The sequence below is a fragment of the Capricornis sumatraensis genome, chromosome 11, assembly GCF_032405125.1.
Source record: "Capricornis sumatraensis isolate serow.1 chromosome 11, serow.2, whole genome shotgun sequence".
NCBI lineage: Eukaryota > Metazoa > Chordata > Mammalia > Artiodactyla > Bovidae > Capricornis > Capricornis sumatraensis.
This window is the reverse complement of record NC_091079.1, coordinates 58,289,001-58,309,074: the sequence shown is the minus strand read 5'-3', so window position 1 is coordinate 58,309,074 and position 20,074 is coordinate 58,289,001.

The window sequence follows — 20,074 nt, the reverse complement described above, 5'->3', positions numbered from 1 at the left end:
ATTTTAATTAAGTAAATCAGGAGCTGAATATGTTGCTCAATACTCTCAGTGATCTTAAACAGAAAACTAGCTTTTCTTAATCTAGTATATGGAAAGTTCATCTTGTGACAAATGGACTCTGACTTACAATGTTAGTGGAGATGACTTACTTTGGAGAAGAAGCCAGGTTTTTATATTTCAAGAAGACATATATATCACAAATTCTACCTAGAAGTCATTTAATCAAAGCCTTCACATAGAAATTAGAATTCAAAATGTATTTATGTTAAGCAATGGATTCAAAGTTACTGGCATTACACAGATTTCAGAAATCATATTTTCTCATCAATATTTTCATAAATATAAAAAGTTCCTACTCTAATGAAGAACCAGTACTGATGTGCAGCATTTGTAAAAATCACTTTACATTAGAAATGTGGTTCACATTATTAATATATAAGGAAATAATACTCTTAGCCACATATGGCTTCTTAACAATTTAGAAGCAATAAACAACATTTTTTTTGTATAAGTGATACTACTTACAAATATGGTTTATCAGATTCATTGTTCTCCAATTGTTCATAAACGACAATTGTCATTTTAATTACTTCATTGTGTGTAAATCATTGCTCTGTAAGCATATCCATGGCCTGGTAAAAGTAATTCATTTATTGAAAATTGAATATTTCTTATTGTGAGTTTGGTACAAAGGGTGCTGAGAAAAATTCGTCTTTCAACTTTTTTTTGAGTGAATATTGAATGAATAGTGAGTCATACCTATCATCCTACTTGCCATGTGAGAAATGGCAATAGTCAAATGATCATGGAACATCAATGAGGTGGGCAAACTGTGAAATAAAAGGGAGATAAAATGGAGAGGAAAATTGTAATGCATGAAATTTTGCTTAAGAATTAATGCATCATTTTCTAACTTTTCCAGGAATACAAGCTGAAGATATAAAAAAGTGGAAATATAAGAAATGCTTTGTAAATTTTTATAATTGTAATCATTTGGCAGTCTTATCAATACTTTTTGTATTGCTGGGCTTCATTCAATACTTTCTGTAGTTTTGTGAAGATAATCTGATTTCATTGTTATGAAAATTTCACATGGCAAAAAAATAACGTATAAAAGGAAGTTCAATGAAAAAACCCCCACTTTCTACTCAGGCTCTGTGTCCTTGTCCACATTTTTAAATTTCTGTTGTAATTTTCCAGATACTTTCCATGGATATGAACACAAAAGTCAATTCTCTTTTAATTCTTTCCCACAGAAATAAGAATATATAGTTTCCCTGTTTTCTATTATCCTTTTGTTTCTCTTAACAATACCATATTTTATTCAATCTAAGACATCATCTATTAGAAGATGCACCATTATTTAAAGTTCTAAGAGAAAAGAGAAATACTACCAGTGAAACTATAACATGATGCTTTTATCATTTAGAATTTAAACAAAAATGTGTTCTTTTGTGCATGCATTAAAAAGGGAAAATTTGATTCTTTAAGATATCCTACAATTTCATATTCCAAAACCACCTACTTGAAATTACTTTTAAATTTGTAGCCACCAAAGTCTGTATTTTTTTTTTTTTTTCTCACAGTGTTGGTATTTGTTCTTTCAAGTGCTTGATTTAGCGATTCTTAAAAGAAGCCATAAAAAACATAAGAGCCATCTGGATGTCTTCTTTGGAGAAATGTCAGTTTAGGTTTTCTGCCCATTTTTTAATTGGCTTGTTTGTTTTTCTGATATTGAGTTGTATTAGTTGTTTGTATATTTGGATATTAACCTCTTGTCAGTTGCATTGCTTGCAAATATTTTCTCCCATTCTGTAAGTTCTCTTTTCATTTGTTGATAGTTTCCTTTGCTGGGCAAAAGATTTCAAGTTTGATTAGGCTCCATTTGTTTATTTTTGTTTTTATTTCCTTTGCCTTGGAAAACTAATCTAAGAAAATATTGCTATGATTCACATCAGGAAATGTTTTACCTACGTTCTCTTTTTAGGAGTTTTATGGTGTCATGTCTTATATTTACCTCTTTAAAACATTTGGAGTTTATTTTTTATATGATGCGAAGGAGTGTTCTAATTTCAATGGCTTATGTGTAGCTTGCCAGCTTTCACTTCCAGGCAGCTGACCATCATTCCAAAGTTTGAGCCTGGTGTTTTGTTGTGCAGGTCATAAAATTGCATCAAGCCTTCTCTTGGAAAATAGGATTTTGACATTATCTAGATTTCAGGTATTTTAGAATGTGCAAAGATGTACCTTAAAATTGAAGAAATATAGTATATCTTATAAATCTGCCCATTTCAGTACACATATTTTGACCCCTTTTACCTCTTTGATGGTGGAATAATTGTGTATTTGTGATTCTTTACCATCTGAGCCACCAGGGAAGCCCATGATTCTGTATATTTGTATAATATTGTGTCTGCTATGTAACCAGACCCCTATTGTTAGAAATTTAATTTCTTATAATTAATTTGTTTTTCTTTGTTTTATTGAAATCTTTCTTTTCTCTGTTTGGTTGATTTTCCTCAACAATAGTGGAAAGAACATCCATATTTATACAACTTTGTGGACATGTGTCCTGTGAATAAAAATCCTAGATATAAAAATAATCAAAGGAAATGTACATTTAAATTTTGAAATAATTTTAAAACAAATTCTGTCCTTCAAGGATTAATGTTCTGTACATTAATATGCCTCATTCTCTAAACTCACACTAATATTATGCATTTTCAACCTTTTAAACTTTAAAAAACCTAAAAGGTGTTCTATGTAAATAATGAATAGTATCCCTTGGAGTAGTCTAATCCTTCACTTCTGAGTTAAACTTATTTATATTTTCTGTCTTATAGGAATCATACGTTGTTTTCAGGGGCTTTCAATTGTTTAATACTATTTGTAAAAATGAAATGCATTTTAATATTTCTATGTTTCAGGTTTGTTTTTTTTTTCTTTTAAGGGGAAGATAATATTTTTCCTAATGTAGATTTGAAAAAAAGATTTTTCTCTAGTTCTTTCTTAGGCTTTTTATGAAACACTACAGTGACATTTAAGGCAAATTTGTGAAAGGATATATTTTTAAAATCAATCAGAATTATACTACATTAGCTTTGGCACAAATTTGAGGAGTATCTAATTGTCCCCTTTCATTTTGCATGTGAGAAATCCAGGACCCAGAAAAGTCAAATGATTTTTTCTTTTATGTCAATAAATTGGAGATCCGAGACTTGAATCTATATTTTTGCACTCAGAGTTTATTCCACTATAACATTAATATATCAAAGTCTGAAAAAATGTAGATACTCAAAATGGCCACAAAATAAAAGGATTTTTAAAAGGTCATGGTTAAAGTGATTTTTGTTGTTGCTGCTGGGAGAATAAAACACAAAATCTTGTAGTGCTAGACTGGTTATTTTGTCCACAGTCAATTACCAATACAATAAGATACTTCTGGAAGACTATAGCTGTAAAGATAGTGTGTATTCTGTATCATTAGAACCACTGATAAAGAAACTAATAAAATTCGATTATAAACCATATCTTCATTCTAGGTGATAATACATTGCTTAACTCAGAGTTTCAAAAGTGTTTCAGATCACAAATACTTATCTCTTGTAATATACACATATATTTACTAATTTATAAGACCTATCATAGCAAATATGTAATTTATATTTTTATAAGGTTGTTAATAACAACATATTATAAACTCTATTATTTCTACTACACACATCTATAGTATTGCAATGAATGGCTGATGAGGCATATTGCAGTGAAGTGAATATTTATTTCAACAGAGTGTGTCTCATCAGCTATTTATTTCAATATTGTTTATGTCACCAGAATTTTGACTGATAGCCTTTTCTTGAGACTGTTCTTACCTAAATATCTAACATGCCAATCTAGTTTTAGGTAAGCTATCAATCTTCACTGGTTTAGGATAGCTTGGAAAAATCTCTTCTTTTTTGTCCAAGTTTGGTGGTCTGGAACCATTCTACAAATTGGAAATTTTATTCAGATTAAAAAACTTACCAGAATTGGCAAACATGTCAGACCACTAAAAGTAGGTGAATATATCCTGTAAGCTCCTAAATTTCATTGAAAAAAAGACCCTGATGCTGGGAAACATTGAGGGAAGGGGAGAAAGAGGGTGCAGAGGAGGAGACGGTTTGATGGTATTACTGACTCAATGGACATGAGTAGGGAAGCCTGGTCTGCTGCAATCCATAGGGTTGCAAAGAGCCGGACATAACTTAGAGACTGAACAACCACAAAAGTTCCTAAATTAGAACATAGGTTAAATTTGCTACTTAAGAGTCAGGGCTCTCATTTATGCAGAGTAGAAGCCAGAAAATTAGAAAGAGGTCATTTGAAATAATTTAAATGGCTCTGAGTATTCCAAACATGCAAACTCCACTTGTCTATAGAAACAATCCCTCATCTCTTTCTCTCCGAATATCTCTCAGTCTCTCAGAACATCTGTCTGATGGGATATTCCTGCTTTGGCTGACAATACTATAATGATTTTACCTGAAGGAAGGTAACCAAAATAGTTCTTTTTGAAGTATATGTGAGTTATCTTGTTTACTCCATATATCATATTCCATTGTTCCTAGAAATTTAAATAGAATCAGCTTTTTACATGTCCCAGGAGGTAATTATACACTTAAGGCCATGATAATAAACCTTATATCTCAAAAGAATTTAAATAACCTAAGCCAGACTGGAAGAAACACAAGCTGGAATCAAGATTGCCGGGACAAATATCAATAACCTCAGATATGCAGATGACACCACCCTTATGGCAGAAAGTGAAGAGGAACTAAAAAGCCTCTTGATGGAAGTGAAAGAGGAGAGTGAAAACATTGGCTTAAAGCTCAACATTCAGAAAACTAAGATCATGGCATCCGGTCCCATCACTCCATGGGAAACGGAGAAACAGTGGAAACAGTGTCAGACTTTATTTTGTGGGGCTCCAAAATCACTGCAGATGGTGACTGCAGCCATGAAATTCAAAGACTCTTACTCCCTGGAAGAAAAGTTATGACCAACCTAGATAGCATATTCAAAAGCAGAGACATTACTTTGCCATAGTCAAGGCTATGGTTTTTCCTGTGGTCATGTATGGATGTGAGAGTTGGACTGTGAAGAAGGCTGAGCACCAAAGAATTGAGGCTTTTGAACTGTGGTGTTGGAGAAGACTCTTGAGAGTCCCTTGGACTGCAAGGAGATCCAACCAGTCCACTCTAGAGGAGATCAACCCTGGGATTTCTTTGGAAGGAATGATTTGAAGCTGAAAGTCCAGTACTTTGGCCACCTCATGTGAAGAGTTGACTCATTGGAAAAGACTTTGATGCTGGGAGGGATTGGGGGTAGGAGAAGAAGGGGACGACAGAGGATGAGATGGCTGGATGGCATCACTGACTCGATGAACGCGAGTCTGAGTGAACTCCGGGAGTTGGTGATGCACAGGGAGGCTTGGCGTGCTGCGATTCATGGCGTCGCAAAGAGTCGGACACAACTGAGCGACTGAACTGAACTGAATCATTTATGTTGAACAAAAATCTAGGGAGTGTGTATGCATGAAATCGGAGAGTGCTAAAAGTGCTAGATTAGATAGAAAGAAACAGAATTTCAGATTAGGTTGGATTTCTCAATACTTTTATGCAAGATTCTCAATTTATTTTAAACTGAGTAGCTGGAAATGGTTCTAATTTTAATTCTGAAAGCCAACTGGAGGGAAAGAAAAAACTTTTCCCCTCCATAGTCAAGAAAAGCAAGAATTTGAGCCAGTTTCATCCAGACATTGTCTTTTTGTTAAATGAAGTAAATGAAGGTTAGAAAATACACACTTCTGGCAATGTCTAACTAGTATTAGACAAAATATTAAAGTGAAAAAATGATAATAATATTAGTAACAATAACAAATTGAAAACAGAGAATTACCAAAATCTCTTAAGAATGACCTACAATAGCTAGAGTGAAAATTTGCAGAAGCAGGTCCAAAATTTGAGGCCAAAATAGATGAAACTGGCATTTGAGACTATTTTTCTCCTTATGATAACTGACATTTCTCAGGGCAACAGTCAAAATTGTAGCTAACAGATGAAGACTCCTAAGAAGTTTGGAAATTCAGTACTATATATTCAGTTAAACAGATGGCATAGAAACACAGTTTTAAAATCTAGCAAAATGCAAATAAATAATAAATTTTGAAAATGTTTTAAATTAATAATAATAATGCATATTTAGAGGAGCCACTGTAATCCTAAATGCATATATTGGAACAGAATGAAACTGAATGTGTTAGTTGCTCAGCTGGTCTGATTATTTATGACCCCATGGACTCTAGCTTGCCAGACTCCATGGAATTTTCCAGGCAAGAATATTGGAGTGAGTAGCTAGCCATTCCCTTCTCCAAGGGATCTTCCTGACCCAAGTATCAAACCCAAGTCTCCTGCATTGCAAGTAGATTCTTTACCATCTGAACTACCAGGGAAGCCCTGGAAGAGAACAAAGGCTAAATACAATGATGTGAGCATCTACTACATGAAATTAGCAACAGAGTAGCTCATTAAGCTCAAAGAATATATTAAGTAGATAATGAATAAGAGACAAAAATAATGAAATAGAAAACAAATCTACAAGAAAGAGCAACAAAAGAACAAATTTATAAACACCAGGGAAGACTTATCAGACATACAAATAACACGACTGTGAATTATCATTATCAAAAATTAAAAGGAAACATTACTATATATCCTCTTTTACAAAATTAATATTGGCAATTATCAATTTTAAATTAAAGAGATTCAAATGTTATTTCTCAAATTCCACAAAGGAAATCAGAAGCCAAGATAATAGCATCAAACAAAAGGAAATCTACCAAAGAATATTATAATACCAATTTGACATAAACTGTGTAAGAGACTAGAAAAAGAGAACTTATTTTATAAAACTACCATGGCTTTTCCACCAGAACCTGAAAACATCACAACAAAGAAAATCATAGAGCAATAACATATATTTTATTTAGAAACACAATTTTTAAAATCTAGCAATAATAAATCATAATAAATAATTTACTAATTTATTTATTTGAGGGTGTAAACATGAAAAATACTTTGAAATTAATGAATATAATTGACCACATTAACAAAAAAGAAGAAAAATCAAATAGTCATGCCAAGGGAGTTGGTTTTTATATATGAGTCTGCCTCCTTCCCAGGTTGCCAGCCTCCTGAATAAAGCAAGGTTTCCTTTCCAACCAAAAAAAAAAAAAAAAAGAAGTCATGTCAAAATGCAGATAACATATTTGATCAGTTTATGTAAGAATTCATAGGAAAAACAGATTTTTTTTTAGTCTGATAAGAATTTAGAACACCCACATCAAGTATTGCATTTAATGATAAAACATTGAGAATCTTTATCTGTGAAAGAAAAAATAATCTCTTTTTCAACAATTCTATTCTGTGTATAGTAGAAAGCTCTAGAAACCCCAATAAGACAAAGCAAAAAATAAAAAACTTCATATTTAAAAATAAATAAAATTATCCCTTATTTACAAATATATTACTTTAAAAATTCAAATTAATTAACAGATGAATTTAGCAAAATTCATTAATAAATGAAATTATTTAACAAATGAAATACAAGATCAATATATAAAATTCAACTGAATGTCTATATTAAAAACAAGTAAAAATTAAAATTGTAAAAGAAATGGTATTAGCTGTTTTCTGTTGTCATTACAAATTATCATAAATTTAGTAGCCAAAGCATGACTAATTACAAAGTCTGTAAGTCAAAATTCAGGACACAGAATGATTCAGCTGATCTAGTCTCTGGGTTTCACAAGGTCAGAATCAAGTGGGCAGATCTACATTCCTTTGTGGAGTCTGTAGGAATGAATCTACTCAAAAGTTCATTTACAGTATTGCAAAATTCAGTTTCCTGCGATTGTGAGACTAAGGTCCCAGTTTCTTTGATGGCCATTGGGTTCTAGGAGGCATCCACAGTCCTTGTTTTATTGTCTTTTTCCTCTCTCTTTAAAGCCAGTAAGAAATAGGTCTAGCTCTTTCCACGTTTCAAATCTCTTCAACATTCCTTTCTGCCTCTTATTTCTGCTTCCTTCCAGTTCAATTCCTGGGTCGGGAAGATCTACTAGAGAGGGATATGTTACCCACTCCAGTATCCTTGGGCTTCCTTTGTGGCTCAGCTAGTAAAGAATCCACCTGTAATGTGGGAGACCTGGGTTCAATCCCTGGGTTGGGAAGGTCCCCTGAAGAAAGGAAAGGCAACCCACTCCAGTAGTCTGGCCTGGAGAATTCCATGAACTGTGTAGTCCACAGGGTCGCAAAGAGTCAGACACGGCTGAGCAACTTTCACTCACTCTCACTCACTCTGCCATATTTCTCCTAACTGCCAGAAAAATTTATCTCATTTTAAAAGCACAACTGATTAGACTGTGTTCACCTGGATGATTCATGGAAATCTCCCTATTTTAAACTTTGTAATCTTAATTGCATTTTCCAATTCCCTTCACAACAGTACCTAGGTAAGTGCTTGACTGAATAAGCAGAAGGTGAAATTCTGAGAGGCGGAATCTTTAGAATTCTGCTTACCACAAAAAGTGCTCAGACAGTTAAATATCTGCCTTCTATGCAGGAGACCTGGGTTCGATCCTTGGGTCTGGAAGATCCCCTGGAGAAGGAAATGGTAACCCACTCCACTATTCTTGCCTGGAATTCCATGGACAGCAGAATCTGGCAGGTTACAGTCCATGGGGTCCCAGAGAGTCAGACATGACTGAGTGACTAACACCTACCACAAAAATAATTTACAACAGTCTCTTTCCTCCCAAATCCAGCCTCATAGTTTATCCTTATTGTAAAGAAAATACTGTAAAAGGCTGATTAGCTTACCAACAATGGGGTCTATACCAGAAAGCTCTGAAAAAGCATTATACTTGTTACACATACTCTACCACATTTAATCCTCACAAAAATCCTCTGAGATACATCTTAATAACTCTGTTTTACAAATGAAGAAATCAAAACAAAGAAGTGTGAAACAACTGTAAAAGGTCACAAAGAAAAAGTGGTAAAGTGAAGACTTAAGGCCAAGTTTCTTCATTATTAAAAACAAAACAAAACAAAAAACCTGTGCTCTCAACCACCCAGATAAGTGAAAAGTGAAAGCATTAGTTACTCAGTCATGTTTGACTCTTTGAGAACCCATGGACTGAAGTCTGCAGGCTCCTCTGGTCCATGGAATTCTCCAGGCAAGAATACTGCAGTGGGTAGCTGTTCCCTTCTCCAGGGGATCCTCCCGACCCTGGGATCGAACCCTGGTCTCCAGTATTGCAGAAAGATACTTTACTCTCTGAGCCACCAGGAACAGAGACTCATAACTTCAGTGTTAGACCCAAGAATCACAGAGTAGATGCTCAGAAAATGCATCTTGAATAGAAATTAGTGAAGCAGTTCTAAATTTTAAATCTCAGTTCAGTCCAATACAAATAATTGATGAACAATATAATATTTTGTTTCTTATTGCTAAAGAGAAACTCATATACTCTAGTTTTTTCTTGCACATATTTTTTACTTGCCTTATAATTAATCATTCATTAAACTTTCTTGGTGAGAAGAGATTAATCAATTCATCAGAAACTTATATAAAATACTCTGCCAAGGGCTCAGGACACTGATATTTATAAAATAGTCTCTTCCTCTTAAGGAGATAAAGAAAAGATCCTAAACACACACAAAATATTGACAACCCACAGAAGTATGTATATGTATAGAATATATATATGTCAATATGTCACCAGCAGTTATTATACTATTATTATATTATTATATGGTTTCATATAAATGGAGATATCTATTTAAGATAGAGGAGACTATGGTATGCTGAAATTTGAGAAAGAATGTGCTCCGATTTGGATAAATGAAATAGCATGAAGTATCACAAAGTAATTAATATTAAGCTAAAACTAAGTAGATCAACTGAATTTAGTTGGTGCTCTTGGTAAGAACAACTGCCATTGTCTGCCAGGGAAGGAAAACTGTTTCAAGATGCTTGAAGATATAGGAGTGACAGGATTCACTGATGTGTAAGAAACTTACAGAATTGAACCCAGAACACATGGGGAGTCTGTTCTGCCTGTCATTCATTTTTCTTACACAGAAAAATTTATTCATTAAGAACTTATTTAAGTCATGCTGGCTATAGCCTTTAAGTTTAGAAAAATGGAAAAGGGATTTCAGAGAGGAAAAGTGAACAGCTTACACCATATAAAGAATGAGAGAAAAAAAAAAAAGCCAAAAATAAAGGTTAAAAAAAGAGAGAGAGAGAGAAATGAAGAGATAGAAAATGAAAGACAAAGTGATAAAAGAAAACAGGAAGAGACGACACTTCCCTGGTGCTACAGTGGTTAAGGCTCCACTCTTAAACTGTAGGAGACTTGGTTTTGATCCCTGGGTCAGGAAGATCCCCTGAAGAAGGGATTGGCTACCCACTCCAGTATTCTTGCCTGGGAATCCCATGGACACAGGAGCCTGGTGGGCTACAGTCCATGGGGTTGCAGAGTCAGCCATGACTGAAGCGACTCTAACAAGGCCAAAACACAAACAAAACAAAACAGGAAAAGAGAAGGAAATAGAGCAGAAATGAAGAGAAATAGATAAGAAGAAAAATAAAGGGGAAATGGTGAAGGAAGAAGGAGGAAGAAAAAAGGGAGGGAAAGCAGACACTTGTATGGCAAAAAGTGTGTGCCTGTGTGCTCCATTCTGTCTGAATCTTTGCGAGATTTTTACCACTGTGCCATCTGGGAAGTCCAGATGGCAATAAAGCAGTGTCCAATTTTCTTTTTCCTATTTCTATTCATCTCATAAATAAAACAATAGACAAAAAGCAGTATTCTATGTGGATTTCAAATACTAAGACATCTTCTATGCAATGACAAGATAAGCCTAGATAAACTGTTTTTAAAACATTGGTTTGATTTATCTGGAAAGTTGTTTTTTTTTTTTTTTAAGTGCACTGGCAATTATTAGAACCTCTTGAGACATTTATCGTTTGTTCGCCTCCATCCATTCACTCTCTTGTAAGAAAAGATAGAATTTTTATTTAGGAATCACCCTCCCTGTTTCTCAGCTTCCCAGGTGGTCTAGTGGTAAAGACCTATCCTGCCAATGCAGGAGACACAAGAGACTCGGGTTTGATCTCTGGGTCAGGAAGATCCACTGGAGGAGAGCATGGCAATCTGCTCCAGTATTCTCACCTGGAGAATCCCATGGACAGAGAAGCCTGGTGGGCTACAGCCCAAAGGATTGCAAAGAGTAGGACACGACTGAAGTGACTTAGCACACATGCACATACAAGCAAGTCTGAAGCTGGAGACAGCCTTGATCCCTCCATATTCTGTTTTCCTCCCTGGAACAATGTTGTTGCACCCCATGGATGCACAAGGCCTGCACTTGCCCAATTTTAGGTTAGAAGAAAAAGCCCTGAGTCACTGACAGAGACAGCTGTGGTTTAGTGGATCTTACACATCTGAAGAAATGTCCTGGAGCAACAGCCCGTATGCAGGACAGAAGGAAGGCAGGTGGAGTCCAAGGAGATGAGGGACAGACAGTTATAGGGGGAATTGACATCATGTTGGGGCTTTCCTGGTGGCTCAGGAGTAAAGAATCCGCCTGCAAGGCAGAAGCTGCAGGAGATGCAGTTTCAAGCCCTGGGTGGAGACAATACCCTGGAGGAGGGCATGGCAACCTACTCCAGTATTTTTGCCTGGAGAATCCCAAGGACAGAGAAGACTGGTGGGCAATAGTCTACGGTCACCAAGAGTTGGACAAGACTAAAGCAACTTAGCATGCTCATTGTTTACCAGGGAAACTAGCAAAGGGACATGCCCCTCATGGCAACTTTGATAAAAAAATCCTTAGCTTGGGCCTGGAGCAAGTATGTGGGAAGATCAGTCATATGAGTGGGGTATAATTGAAGTAGGCACTGGTCACGAAGGGGATGGACAGAGAGCAAGGGAACAGCCACCTTGAGTGTCCTGACCGTAAAAGCAGGTACTGGTTTAGGGTGAAGTGAATCACTGCAGACAGGGATCTCCGTACTTTTGACCAAACCCTGCCCAAAACACTGTAGTAGTTTTATGGATTCTGAGATTGATGGGATGGGGAGAGCAGACTGCTAGATGTGGCCAGGAAGATCATATTCAATGTTTCCCTCTTCTTCCCCAGTAAAAAGTCCTTGGCAAAGGCATCTGAAGGGAACCTTGGTTGAAAGACTGTCTAACTCTCTGGAGACCTGTCCTTCCAGTTTTTCCCTGAGCCCAAAGTACCTCATTTTGCTCTCCACCCTGAGTGCCTTTCAGGGGGTATTGAAGGTCAGCAGCTGCAGAAGCATGTGATTTAATCCCTATAGAGGTAAATGGCAAGTGCCCATGGCAAGTACTAATCTACAGTTGACAGTAAAAATAAGTATACATATTAAGAGCTATAGTCTCCTTTCTTGATTTTATCTGTACTGCTACCATATTACTATGTTATTTTGAAGTGGAACAGCACTTGCCACCCTAAAATATGTCTGTTTGGCATAAGAGTTATTTAGGCTGTCTATTTCTAAGAAATAGCAGATAAGAAAAGCTCAGAAAAAAGTTTTCCTTTTATGAAGTATTTACACAGTTCCTTCATGGTCCAGTGGCTAAGACTTTGCATTCCCAATGCAGGAGTTCCTTGTTTGATCCCTGGTCAAGTAACTATATCCCACATTTTGCAACTAGGACCCAGAGCAGACAAATAAATAAATATTTTTTTTAAATAAACACATTTATAAGGTAAATATCCATGTATAAGGAAGTATATCTCTCTCTCCACCAGGAAGACGAGGATGATAAATCTCTAGGAAGTTACCAGGCAAGGATCTAAATTGGCATAACAGACTTACTTTTGTTTACTATGCTTTTCCTGATAATTTGGCATCTCTGGCTCCCCTAACCCCCAACATTTTCTTTTGCATTTAGTTGGAGACGTTATTTAAAGTTGTGGTTTGGGCCATCTAATGAGTTACACAGTTTTCCTGTCATCTCCCAGGTACATGGGAAGAATACATGTTATTATTAAATTTCTTTTTCTTGCTAACCTGTATTTTATTACCCAGGTTGGAGCAGGGATGTAGAGGTGTCTCAACAAAATGTATAACATGGTAGAGGAGACATTATTTTTTTCTCCCTTATGGTTTCCATCACAGTGTTGTCAAGTACCTCTGCTTCATTCAGTATCTTTTTTTTTTAATATGCAGTATTCTGATTTGTAAATTTGGGTAATATTTGATCTTACCAAAAATTAAGAATTTGGAAATGATCATAGACAATTATTTTTAACAAATTGTGTTTAATTGGTAATGATGGGGTCGCTAAGAGTTGGACGCAACTGAGCGACTTCACTTTCACTTTTCACTTTCACGCATTGGAGAAGGAAATGGCAACCCACTCCAGTGTTCTAGAGAATCCCGGGGACAGGGGCGCCTGTTTGGTTGCCATCTATGGGGTTGCACAGAGTCGAACATGACTGAAGCGACTTAGCAGCAGCAGCAGCATGGAATAACAAAGAAGATAGTTAAGAGGGGTTCCATTTGCCCTTTGGATTGGAGAAAATATTACATCCTTGTTGTTGTTGTTCAGTCGCTAAGTCATGTCTGACTCTTTGCAACTCCATGGACTGCAGCATGCCAGGCTTCCCTGTCCTTCACTCTCTCCTGGAGTTTGCTCAAACTCATGCCCATTGAGTCAGTGATGCCATCCAACCATCTCATCCTCTGTCATCCCCTTCTCCTCTTGACCTCAATCTTTCCCAGCATCAGGTCTTTTCCAATGAGTCACCTCTTCACATCAGGTGGCCAAAGTACTGGAGCTTCAGCCCAACATCAGTCCTTCCAATGAATATTTAGGGTTGACTGCATCCTATGGTGTCACAAAGTTCTATATTCTCTTCTGAGACTTTCAAAGAGCACAGCTGCAGGAACACAGGTGCTGTTCTTTTTAAGCCCTCTTACAGAAAGAGATAGTTTCCTATTTGTCTCTAGTGTCTTAAAATGGGAAAAATGATTCAAGGAAATAAATGACTGCAAACTTCACACAGTGACAGAGTTAGGATTTCACTGAAGGTCTACAGCTCTGCATTAGGAAGGCTATTGGTTTGTTGGTATTACTTATCTTCTTCATGTGTTCAATTTGAACTGGTTTTAAGTGGATGAATATCCTAGACATGGTCTAGGCATGCCTTGTTTCTGACTCTGCAACCCCTGAAGAATTAATGAAAACTGTGTATAATTTTTTGAAGTGAATTGTTTGCTGTCCATCACAGTAGCTTTATGAACAGAAGGTTCTCAAGGAACTTTCCTTTCATACCTTTTATTTCTTTCCTCCTAAAAAAGGAAGAGAAAACAGGAGACTTCCCTGGCTGTCCTGTGGTTAAGACTTCACACTTCCACTGCGGGAGGCACGAGTTCCATTCCATGCAGGTCAAGATCCTGCATGACCTACAGTGCAGAAACAAACAAACAAACAAAAAGTGAAAAAAAAGCTAAAACCTAAAAAACAGATTTCTGTGTTCATAAGCTGATGGATCAATTCAACTTCAATGATAAGCATTTTAAGCCAATTGGTAAATCTTGTTGAACAACTCTCTGAAACCTTTTGATTTAATTGACCCTGCTTACTATCTAGCACATAGCATTCAATGAAAGTATGTCTGTCAGATGCAAATTAATCATCTAGTTAATTTAGTCAACATGGTTAAATGAGTTTAACATACTGAGGCATGGTCTTAATCATCACCTAGAATGGTAAACCACAAGCCTGAAATGGCTCACACTTGGAAAAACAATACAAACTCAAATAGTGTAGCAAAATATTGTCTTTTAGTAGCTTGATGAAAGCATTTTTTAAATAATCAAAATGTTTTATGACCCTATAACCTGTTGTCTTTTATTTCTACAGGAAATCAGATTTACCCTTAAAGGGAAAAAAGAAAGGATATGGTATTGCAAAACCATGATAAATGTATCCTATTACATTTGCATTTAACATACTAACTGATCAGCATTAGCATTAGGTTAAAATATTTATTGCACTTATTCAAGATAAATTGCATCAATATAATATATTATTTAAGAACAAATGGGAATAATCTGCAGCAGTGAAGACAGCATCGTGCTTCATACTATTTTTTGACAATGACAGGTTTAAGAAAGTGTTAAACTACTTGGTTTATGATTTATAAAATATAAAAATGCAACTGTAAATATTTTAACATCTTTAGGAAAGAAGAATTAAAAGATATGACAACCATCCCAAGAGGAGGAGCATTCATGCCCCAAAGATATTTGAAGAGAAAAGTCTGCCAGGGACACCTTCTAGAAAGGACTGAATTAATCAGACTGTCTCCCTGTGGGTCCTTTCACAGTCCTGTTGTAAATGAGGAAAGTCATTTACATCTAAACAGATTCTTCAATAAATAACTTCCACCTCTGAATAATGCAGTTTAGGTTTTTCACTCTAACTTCCATGACTAAGCACTTAGTTCCTAAGAACACAAAATTAAACAATGTTTAGAGTCAAAATTCATCAATGTGTAAGTTTCCCATTTTCTCAGTTTCACTAGATTTGTTTTACCATTGGTGAAATCTGCATTAATAATAGTGTTCTATTGTACTGTCATAATGAAGGATGCTATTGAGATTTCCACTGACATCCTTTCTGTAACTGTTTTGACATCATTCTAGATAGTGCTTCCCATCATCTTGACATCATAGCATAGCCTGCCCAGACCTCTGGTGATATTGCTTCGCATTGTTTTAACATCACAATCTGGTCTGCGTAGATTTGTATTGACCTCATTTTGCCATCAATTTGACACTGTAATTTGGTCTCCATGGAAACACAGAAACCATTTTGTCATTATAATTTGTCATTATAATGTGGTGTCTATGTGCTTATCAAAATTGTTTTCATATAGCAATTTGACATCACAACACAATCTCTATACGCTCAACCTCAGAACGTTATGACGATGGAAACTGCATTCAAATGAGTGGGGATAGACTTGTGATAAGAATGAGAAAAAAATATCCATTGTATGTGTTCAAAAGATATTTTTCAGTCTTAAGTATGTGCACAATTTAAGGTTTTATTTCCTTTTAAAATCAAGAAATACCACTGTAGTAGGTGTTTTTTTGTGGTGGGTATTGTTTTATGCAGTTTAAATCTCTAAATTCTTGAAAAAATATCCCTCATTTTCTCAGAGCAAATTTTATTCTGGTGGCAACAATTGGAATGTGCAACTATCTTTGTAAATTTCTTTCAGTTCTCTAGAGTTTCTGATGTTAAAATTTTTGCTCTGACATAGTAAATGAGGAACTCTCTTTAAACTAATTTTTCAATTTTCCTTCCTAAAAGTCTTAGTAGTTTTGAGAGTTTTAAACTACAATTTAATTCTTCCCTAAAAATAGATTTTGGCATTATCTTCTATGATAATTTTCAGTACCTGCATTCTCTGGTAACCAATATATATTCAAGCTACTCATATTATAGGGCTATCCAGGTGGTGCTAAACGTAAAGAATCCTCCTGCCAAACAGGGGAGACCTGAAGGAGATGCAGGTTCAATCTCTGGTTCCAGAAGATCCCCGGAGTAGGGAATGGCAAGCCACTCCAGGATTCTTGCCTGGAAAATTCTATGGACAGAGGTGCCATGTCTACAGTCCATGGGGCCATAAAGAGTCAGACATGACTGGGCACTCATATTATATGGAGTGCATTTATTGGAACAGAGAACTAAAACACAGCAAGAAAATGGGTGGAGTTGGCCTTAAGGGTGTTACCAACCAGAGAATTGAACGTTCTCAAGCTCTGACTAGTTCTCACATCACTTCTGTCATTTCATGGTCTCTTATATCCGTTTAAGTAAATGTGGAAGGAGGAAAAGAAGTGACTGCTAACAGTTTCGTTCTTGAATCTGTAGGTTCTATGACCAGAGAGGAAGAATTTTAAAGTCTTCCTCAACCTCTGACTGAAATACCTCAGAGAAGAAACCTCTCATCCAGTCTGTGTTACCTGCTAATTATCAGATTAGTCACTGTGGGATACAAGATCAGACTGGCCTAATTGGGTGACCTATCACTCCCATCTTTGCTTCCCTGGTGGTGCAGAGGTTAAAGTGTCTGCCTGCAATGTGGGAGACCTGGGTTCTATCCCTGGGTCGGGAAGATCCCCTGGAGAAGGAAATGGCAACCCACTCCAGTATTCTTGCCTGGAGAATCCCATGGACAGAGGAGCTTAGAGGGCTACAGTCCACGGGTCACAAAGAGTCGGACACGACTGAGCAACTTCACTTTCACTTTCACTTTCAGACGATAAACAATCTGCCTGCGATGCAGGAGATCTAGGTTCAATCCCTGCGTTGGGAAGATACCCTGGAGAAGGGAATGGCAACTCACTCCAGTATTCTTGCCTGGAGAATTCCAAGGACAGAGGAACCTGGTTGGCTACAGTCCATGAGGTAGCAAAGACTCAGACACAGCTGAGTAACTAACGCCTTCAGTTCAGTTCAGTTCAGTCGCTCAGTCGTGTCCGACTCTTTGCGACCCCATGAATCACAGCGCGGCAGGCCTCCTTGTCCATCACCAAATCCTGGAGTTCACCCAAACTCACGTCCATTGAGTCAGTGATGCCATCCGGGCATCTCATCCTCTGTCGTCCCCTTCTTCTCCTGCCCCCAATCCCTCCCAGCATCAGAGTCTTTTCCAATATGTCAACTCTTCGCATGAGGTGGCCAAAGTATTAGAGTTTCAGCTTCAGCATCATTCTTTCCAAAGAAATCCCAGGGCTAATCTCCTTCAGAATGGACTGGTTGGATCTCCTTGCAGTCCAAGGGACTCTTAAGAGTCTTCTCCAACACCACAGTTCAAAAGCATCAATTCTTCAGGGCTCAGCTTTCTTCACAGTCCAACTCTCACATCCATACGTGACCACAGGAAAAACCATAGCCTTGACTAGACAGACCTTTGTTGGCAAAGTAATGTCTCTGATTTTCAATATGCTATCTAGGTTGGTCATAGCTTTTCTTCCAAGGACTAAGCGTCTTTGAATTTCATGGCTACAATCACCATCTGCAGTGATTTGGGAGCCCCAAAAAATAAAGTTTGACACTGTTTCCACTGTATCCCCATCTATTTCCCATGAAGTCATGGGACCGGATGTCATGATCTTCGTTTTCTGAATGTTGAGCTTTAAGCCAGCTTTTTCGCTCTCCTCTTTCACTTTCATCAAGAGGCTTTTTAGCTCCTCTTCACTTTCTGCCATAAGGGTGGTGTCATCTGCATATCTGAGCTTATTGATATTTATCCTGGCAATCTTGATTCCAGCTTGTGCTTCTTCCAGCCTAGCGTTTCTCATGATGTACTCTGCATGAAAGTTAAATAAGCAGGGTGACAATATACAGACTTGATGTACTCCTTTTCCTATTTGGAACCAGTCTGTTGTTCCATGTCCAGTTCTAACTGTTGCTTCCTGACCCGCATACAGGAAGAGGCAGGTCAGGTGGTCTGGTATTCCCATCTCTTTCAGAATTTTCCACAGTTTATTGTGATCCACACAGTCAAAGGCTTTGGCATAGTCAATAAAACAGAAATAGATGTTTTTCTGGATCTCTCTTGCTTTTTCGATGATCCAGCGGATGTTGGCAATTTGATCTCTGGTTTCTCTGCCTTTTCGAAAACCAGCTTGAACATCTGGAACTAACACCTTAGCATTATGCAAAACATCCTTAAAAACTGAGCAATATGAAAAAGGCTATTTCTGAATAAGAAAATAGGTAGAAATAAGGACAAATGTTCAATATGATATTACATTCTCCTGATTCACATGTTACTCTGAACTTTTTCCTAGTGTTTTCTACTCTGTCTTTAATGTGTTCAGATGGTTATGCTCTATGATTTCACTGTTAATACATTCCAAGGCACTTCATTATAATCTTTTTCAATTATCAGTAACTTGGATCTAGTTCTCAGTGGTATACTGCCAACTCTTCTTTTCACAACCTAGACAAGAAATTATTAGGATGGCCACCATCTACTCAAAGATGAATTTTGTTTGGGGAAGAATCTGCTTTGAAATCTCTCTAAATCTGAAATTGTTTGGGCTGTTTTATCTCTCACTTCCTTTGAATTAAGAATTTAAAACTTATATGTTATCTTTTTCTATGGAACAGTTTATTAAACCTTACAACTAGTATTAAACTATTCTAGAATAATTTTAAGTGCTTTCTTATTTTATTCTACAACATTCTTACAGAGACATCTCACAATACTCATTTCATATATGAGTAGGCTATTGTCCAAGGAGATTAAGTAGTTTGTTCAAAGACTCACAGTGAGTTTCGTAGTGTCTTGGTCTCCTGATTCTTAGTACAACATTCTTTGCATTATATGGCACTGCAATTGTTGCATTATTAAAATTCATCATTAGTCTTCCATTCATCTGCATTTCTGCAAATCTCTTAAGGTACTCCATTTCAAGCCTATATTGTTTAAAAAAGATCGTAAGTGTGACTTCAATTATGCACTTACTTTGTTAACAAAGTTCAATTTTTTATCCTTAACAAAAGCGAAGCCCTAGTGAGTAGGTTCCAGTCAGATATCAAATGTAAAAGAACAATAGAATTTCATGAACATGGCAGAAAAAAATAAGAAATTCATTACTTCCTGACTGTTGAATCTAAGTCCCAAAGTCAATTCTTGCTACTAATATGACTTTATAAATCAGGCAGGCAATATAAACAAGAGAAGAGTACCAGAGTTGCTCCAAAACAGGATCTCAGTAATATACATTAGACAGTAACACAACTCAAGTATTAGACACTTAAGAATAGGCTGCATGAGGTATGTGGTCTCTTTATTCATTTCTCTGTTTAGTATCAAGAGAACAACAATCAAGTCCACTAATGAACAGCAAGTAAAACTTGGCCTCAGTTTTAGGAATATTAGAGAAACACTAGGGAAGAGTAGAT